This window comes from Macrobrachium rosenbergii, chromosome 55, assembly GCF_040412425.1.
Source record: "Macrobrachium rosenbergii isolate ZJJX-2024 chromosome 55, ASM4041242v1, whole genome shotgun sequence".
NCBI classification, from domain to species: Eukaryota; Metazoa; Arthropoda; class Malacostraca; order Decapoda; family Palaemonidae; genus Macrobrachium; species Macrobrachium rosenbergii.
In genome coordinates, this window is record NC_089795.1 from 84514516 (window position 1) to 84522386 (window position 7871).

Consider the following 7871-nt stretch of genomic DNA (forward strand, 5'->3'; position numbering starts at 1 on the left):
TTCCTCAGCTAAGATTTTTATGCTTTGTTACCATTCTGTAAAGACTTCATTTTTCCCATCTTGTTGTCATGATTATAATTAAATAAAGATTTGACACAAGAAATTAACCATTTTTTATATTTAGAATAGTTGTTTAATATAGCCTTTTACCAAATACGTAGCGTGAGGGCATAAATGCATTTATTTAAACAATTCTAACGCTGCCAAATCATTGTTGGCCTGCTATCTGCCAAAAGAATTCTAATGACTGACAAAATACAACAGGATTGTTTGAGTGACAAATATAAATAACGAGACTTGTTGACTACCAGTAACCTATAGGCTACTCAAATTGCTAGCATTTTCAATAAAGAACAAACTTTTTTACTTATGTATGTGAAGTCATGAAGTTAATGTCTGTGTTTGAAATTGAATCAAGTTGCTAATGTCACAATATTAATACAAAAGATACAGACATGTTATCGGAAACAGATCTCGTGCAACAAGGCACTCATCGGCCTAACGCACAATACTACGGCGAATAAAATTCCATACACAGCAGCACTGTGAAATGTAACTCCCTTTTCTCTGGAAGATTACACATTGTTTCGCAATCATGGCTAACATGGCGCACCATAGACAACAGCTGGAAAAATCAGAAAACACTGAACACACAACTTTCCGCGGTTCCCGGTCTCTGTGAGGCGATGCGGCGCGAACCCTCCTGGTGGCAGTTCACCGAACTGCCAGATGCTATAATTCAAACCACTACCGATGTCGATATCTAACCTCTCTACGACGCTCCACAGTTGGCCATTGATCAGCCAGTCCAGGCCGGAAACTGGTCAGTCTGTTAGCAAACTGAGTGAACGTCTCGATGTTGCAACCTCCCTCAAAATATGTCTTTCAAAAAGATAGCTAACTCATTTACACCTCAGTTTCACCCGAAGAAAAGTGGTGTTTCTCACTTTCATCATCAAACATCGTCAAGCCAGTCGATTTGAGAATTACTGTGATATATGAATTACGTACTTCGATAGACTTAGTGCTAAAACATATATAGTGAAATAAACATGAAATTTTCAATATAAAGTATATTCTTTCATTCCTTACATGACATCGCAGTGCATTTATCATTTATCTTCATGTGTTTCGCTAATATCAATAGCTTCAATGTCATGGATGACAATGCTACCAAAAAATTATAGGTAGGGCTATCAAAATGAAAATAACAAGCAAAAGATTAAGAATATTAAAAGGAGCGGGGATGCGCGCAGATAATAACCTCAGGTTCATTTCACTATACATAGTTTAGCATTAAGTTTACTAAAGTACATAATTCATATATCATCATAATCCTTAAATCATTGGCGTGACGATGTTTAGTGACGAAATTGAGAAACACTACTTTTCTACGGGTAAAACTGAGCTGTAATAAAAGTTATAACTATTGAAAGACATTATTACAAGAGGAGAGGTCGCAGCGTAGACGTTCACTCGATGACGGCTGGAATAGATTGACCAGTTTCCAGCCCTGCGACTGGCTGATCAATAGCCAATCAGGAGCGTCGTAGGAGACATGGTTAGACACTAGATTCACGGGTGGTGTGAATTGATAACAATAGCGTCTATGGGTATTTTTTATCCTCAGTGTTTCTGTTTTATAGTTGTGCAGGTTATTCTGGCTACAAAGTTCATGCTATGCCGAAGACAATGAACATGTGGTGATCCTTATGATATGTACATATGTGTGTGCGTGTGGTTACGGATTTCTGTTTGTTTCAGTTGGACCAATCATTATAATCACCGTTCATTTTCAGAACTAAAGTTTTAATAGGTTTCAGCGTTAGAGACCCAATCCGATTTTAATTTGACAGAGTCCATGAAAGTCTTTGTAAGACTTATCAAATAACATTTTTTTCTCCCATCTAAAATTAATCGTTCAGCGGAAGACGCAGAATCCTCAGCAAGGGAGTTTGCCCCATTCTTAACCATCCTAAGGTACTTCATTCGCTTTCTTCATGCATATTCATCCTTTCACTCGGCCTAGCGTCTCGCGCTAATTGTGAAAAGAGATATGAACGACATAGTCTAGCTACAACTTTCCTTGAAGAAGCAGACGTTACCAACGTCGATGACCTCTTATTGTGTAACGCCAGTCTTTTCATGGGGCAGAACTCAATAAGAAGTCCCATGATTCTTGGGATTTTAAAAAAAAAAAAATTCTCCTATTTTCTTCTCTGAAATTTTCTTTCTGTTGCTCACGTACTCGGCTTAGTATTTCGAGCCGTTAACAGAAATGTAAGTCAGCTCTGCTTATAGGACATTCCAGATCACGCGACGAAGGGTTATACAAACTGGAACTTAGGGTAATCACGTTTTCATTAATTTGTCTTGTTTTTCTTACAGGCAATGCACCTGAAAAGGGCGAAGAGACGACTGTCAAGTACACGAAAGGTAATGATGATTATTTTGCTTTGTTTAAATTCAAGTAAATAAAAAGTTACGTGTGTTTTTTTTTTTTTATACACTCAAGTTTCACTGCAGTTAGGTACAAATATAAATGTTATGGCCTTTTACGTCAAGATTTAGACTTACTTATATTTATCAAATGTAAACTTACAGTTCTTTTCATTAAATCTCACTTTTTCTCATTTATAAATGAGAACTTTTCCATTCAAATTCTGTATATTCAAAAAATGCCACCAATTTCCAGTCGATACTCCCAGTAGCAGTTGTACTTTTAAAGATCACTTATTCTATTGATTTTCATATTATGTTGCCACAACATTTTGAACAGTCTAGAATTGTTTGGTTTGATGATGAAGTCATAATTTCCCTTGGGTTTTCCATTCTAATTTACCTTTTTATCTCAGCCGAGCTCGTGGGGGAAGGAGGAAATGAGCGGTGGTGAAGCGGCTGCTATCGTTCAGGTTTTCTGCAGAAGTGTTCATCCATAATTCACCTGTTTAAATATGATGAAGCAGTGACTAGTATTTTTTTCTCAAATACCTGATGTTGAAAAAGAAAAATATATATGCTTATATATATACAGTATATATATATATATATATATATATATATATATATATATATATATATATATATATATATATATATATATATATATATATATACCAGTGGAACATCTTGCTAAACCGGAACAACATTTTAACTTTATTGCGACATGTTTCTGAGCTACAAAATTAAAATGACAACATTACAATTCTTATAATAAAATTCAAAATATGCAGTAAAATTACTATGAAAATAAGATTACGTTTAAAAGATGGCTAATCAAAATAAATAAAGAATAAAATAAAATGGAGCAAAACACAAAAAATTTAAAAATTTAAGTCACAAAAACGGAAGGTACAAAGGCATAACAAACGTGCTAATTAATATACAATACCAGCAAAACGCAGATAAAAACAGAAAGTGAGGTTACAGCCACATTTCCTAGCCAAAGAAGGCTGTATCTTGATGGTGTATAGAACTTCTAAAATGTCGAGGTCTGTAGCAAACTAAGCAGTGGTTAAAACAGAAAGATCATCAGTATGTAAAGGGTGACCGGTCTCCTCGCTGTTCTCTCTAATTGCACTGTACCTAGGCCTTGAAAGATAATTGCCAGTACGATATGACTTACCTACGTGTTCAAAGCATCTCATCCAAGCTGATCTGGTAGTATTTCCAACGTAAGTGGCATCACAACCACCACACTGCCATTTATAGATCAGATTGGACCGAAGGCTTGTTGGTATAGGGTCTTTAATTTTAAAGAAATTACCAAATTTATTTAATAAGTTGAGAAAAGTCCGCAGTGACAAGCAATTCTTGGAGACTTGTGAGACGAATGGCCTCATTCCTAAATTTCTTCACTTTAAATTATACAACAAAAATTCTACACAGAACCCAACATTATCGGGATTACCAGAAGAAACTACTGGAAGAAGAAATTCGCGGTAAGCGGCGACTTTTGCATCAAACTACTTTTAAACTTGACCAAGTGACTAATGTTTTGAAAATTTTTTCAAAACATTAGTCACTTAATCTGGTAAAACTAAGGTATACTTAACTATATATATATATATATATATATATATATATATATATATATATATATATATATATATATATATATGTGCAATTTCCACACCGTTGTTTAAATGTAGGTGTCTGTGTTCAGAAAATTAATACCAGAGAGTATACCTGAAATTATTAATGTATCTATTTAGTATAATAGTTCATAAGTTTTTTCTCTGAGATTTATGGGCTAGTTCTTGTATGATATGTCCAAAAACTAAATAAAATAATTAAAAAATATTCTATTTACAAATATATTCCGTAGTTTCAATTTCTATAAAAATACCCCTCTTTCCATTCTTGACTCTTATCATTCATTTTAAAATAATGCTGTTTTTGTTTTCTCGTGATGATCTGAGTAAGGTTGTTTTTGTGAATGTGAAAATGTACGATATAGTCACTTGTTCACGAGTTCTGAAATTCACTGGTGATGCAGGGTCCCTTTTCAAAAGGAGACATTTGCTAGACCTATCAAGGGTGGACAAACTCAAGTAACACAGTGGACTATTCCACCAATGAAACGAAAATATACCAGAGCATCTCAGATATCATTAGATGTGGCCCCTAGTGGGGTAGCTTAAGGTTCTTTGCAGCGTCTCATCGACCCCAGTTGCAACCTGTTTCATTCCTTTTACTGTACTTCCGTTCATCTGTTTTATCCATCCTACTTTCCAGCCTCTCTTCTTGTTTCAAAGTGCAAACTGTGAGGTTTTCCTCCTGTTACACCTTTCAAACCTTTTACTTTCAATATCCCTTTCAGTGCTGAATGACCTCAAAGGTCCCAGCGCTTAGTGCTGTATATTATGTAAATCCGTAGGATTTGAATGTACAAATTGAGTTAGTGGTAGATTTTGCTTTATTGGGATACAAGATTTATAAAAATGGATGGTAACAAATTTTCCCATCACTTTTAAGTGGTCATATGACCTTTTAATGACCTTGAACTTTTTTGCCCATAATTCTACAGAAAGTAGCAAATCATGTGCAGTAATACACTAATTTTGTTGGCATCAGTGAGTGATCTTAGAGTACTAATATCAGGCAGAGATTAAAACTCACCTCAAGGTCATCAGAAGTTAGGTCACACTCGAAGGTCAAAGTCACACTCGAAAATCAATGCCATATAAATCAAGTACATCATCTTTTAAATTGGTGAAATTTATCTTGGAAATTTGACTGCAAGGTTTCTTGATAATCTCAATCTTAATCGGCGTCATCAGCTTCATTGCTGAGGTAAAATTCTTTGCCAGCATTTGAGCAGTCGGTGCATTTACATATTGGTGTACAAGACAGACCGGTTTTTAGGCAAGAGCAGAGAACTGTATCGCATGAACCACGACACCCGCATTTGACGAACTCCAGATCTGCTTTGGGTGCTGGTCCTTTAAGGCATCTGACAGGTTGATAACCTCCATCCATTTTGGGCAAGTTCCGGAAGCTCGGGCATCGATGTAGTGTAGGACTTGTCTCTCATTGCCTTATAGTTTGCTCTAGCAATGTGTGGTAGAAGTGCTCCTCGCGTTGGTGGAAGCTTTTCGCCCTCCAGGTTTTTCTTACGGAATAGTTCCCATCGAAGAGCTGGAACAGAGTCTATGTTGCTCTTTGCTGAATCTGCTTGGCAAACAAATCTTTCAATTGGCCGATACCTCGCAGGCATATTCCCATCATCTAGCAAGTGTATTTCCGTAGTTTCTTCTGTTAGGGGTTCATGGCCCATGCCAGCGAATGTCTGCAGAATTTCATCATTTGGGGCAGTGAAAGGTAAACCGAAATCCACGTCTTTTTGGAAACTCCAATGAATTTACCTACCCAGTCTGCACCAGTGAAATGGTGTAGACTGTAGACCAATCAAGCCCTTTGGCTTTTCCACTCCTATTGCTGATACTCGGCGACAAACATCAGTCACCTGTATTTCGCTCCTTTTCCAGTCAAAAAGCGAAGAGTTGTTGGGTATTCTAAGTGTCCATTTGCGACCAGATCCGTTAGAAGCACCAGTACATCTGTATCAGGAGACCAAACATCTATTGTTTTAAATCTTGACTCTCTAATGATATCTACTGTAGAACATGAGCGGAATCATTGTAACCGCCTTCCCATGATTATGTCATCATGTCCTGTCGAAGAAGCTTAGAACGGTTGGACCTGATTTTTTCAACATAGGATACAACCAGATCTTGATTTGAACCCTCAAAAGCCTCTAGGAGATCTTTAGCAAGCAACTCAGTCAGCTGGGATTTTGTTTTTGAGCTAGTTAGCAGTTCTGATACAACCAGATCTTGATTTGAACCCTCAAAAGCCTCTAGGAGAGCTTGAGAAAGCAACTCATTCAGCTGGGATTTTGTTTTTGAGCTAGCTAGCAGTTCTTTCAGTGTAACCTTTGCGATATTCATTTCATCATGCACCATGAACTCTATTGACGACACTTTTGCGGCACGTTTAGCACGAGTTTTGTCCTTCAAGGACACCTTCCAGTATCTGCCGAATAAGATGCGGCCCTCAGTATACCACTTCATCAAGCATTTCATTCTTTTCACGAATGCCGTCTTCAGATGAATGATCTTCGTCATTGCAGACGTCTTCTTCATACTTTGCAAGACAGCCATGCCATCAAATATAATCGCAGCTTCATTCACATTGCTGTTTTCTTTAAGTGGCAGACCAATCACCCTATTGTTGTCCGAGTCAACATCCGATGGTGCCTCCGATATGCTCATGTCCTCTTGGTCCTCAACTGCATGCGTCAAGCTACTCTTGTCAGTCGGGATAAGAAGAGATCCGTCATTAGCAAACAAAGATCTTGGAAGAACAGACAACTCATATTCTGCTATGGTACCTGCCAACTTCGGTACCAATTCCGGTCGAGATTGCTGAAACACAAGAAATCTAGCCAACAGCTGTCGTTCCTCACGCAATTTGATAATCTTTTTTCCGACACGCACAATCTGCTTTGGCATCCATGTTGAATGTGTCTGTAATTTCAATTTTTTCATTGGATTCCAAATTGATATTGTGGAGTGAATTAGCAATCTCTCGTCAACTATAGGGTCTTGTAAGCTAACTGTCCCTTCTCATCCCTATTCAGAATGTCTAACTTTGCTGGTTCAGGTACGACCACCGAGGACACATTGCTTTTCAGCGGTGTTTCAGTTTCATATGGGTTACCTTCACAGTGAAGCTGAATGCAGTCTCACAACTTGAGAGCTGTTGCTGTCGATCGTGTGGCTGTCTCACCTGAGAGTTGGTAATGGCGTTTACCAGGTTCCCTAGGACCACAGCTTCGAGTATAGTGGGTTTGAAAATCTGCCACACTTTTTGAGAGTTCGGGTTGGATGAGGAGAAATCGGTCAAGTAGACCCTCCTGCTGTATTAGACCAGTGATGCCGCCGATCCCTTTCAGTTTCTTTATTTCCTGCTCGAGGGTCTGGTCAACATACAAGGCAGAGAAAGGTGTGTCGGACTTTCGGACGCAGAAATTCCCATTCTTCAGTGCGGCCCATGTCAATTAGTAAGGGAGCATATGTAATGTGAGGCAGATTTGGTGATGAAATATTGGTAATAGTTTTATTCAACCAAGAAATACCTGATGTTAAAAATGATGGTGTCACCCTTGATTCTGTTGCATATAATTTTGATGATGTCATCAAAATGGCCGCTTACCGTAAATATTACATTTAAATAAATTCCTTATTTTTGGTCCAATTTCGATTATTTATAGCTCATTTTAAAGAGAATTTTATATACAACAAAAAATGTGTCTACACATTGTTTTGTAAAATGAAGGGTTTTTGAAATAAAAAGCTTTAAAGGTA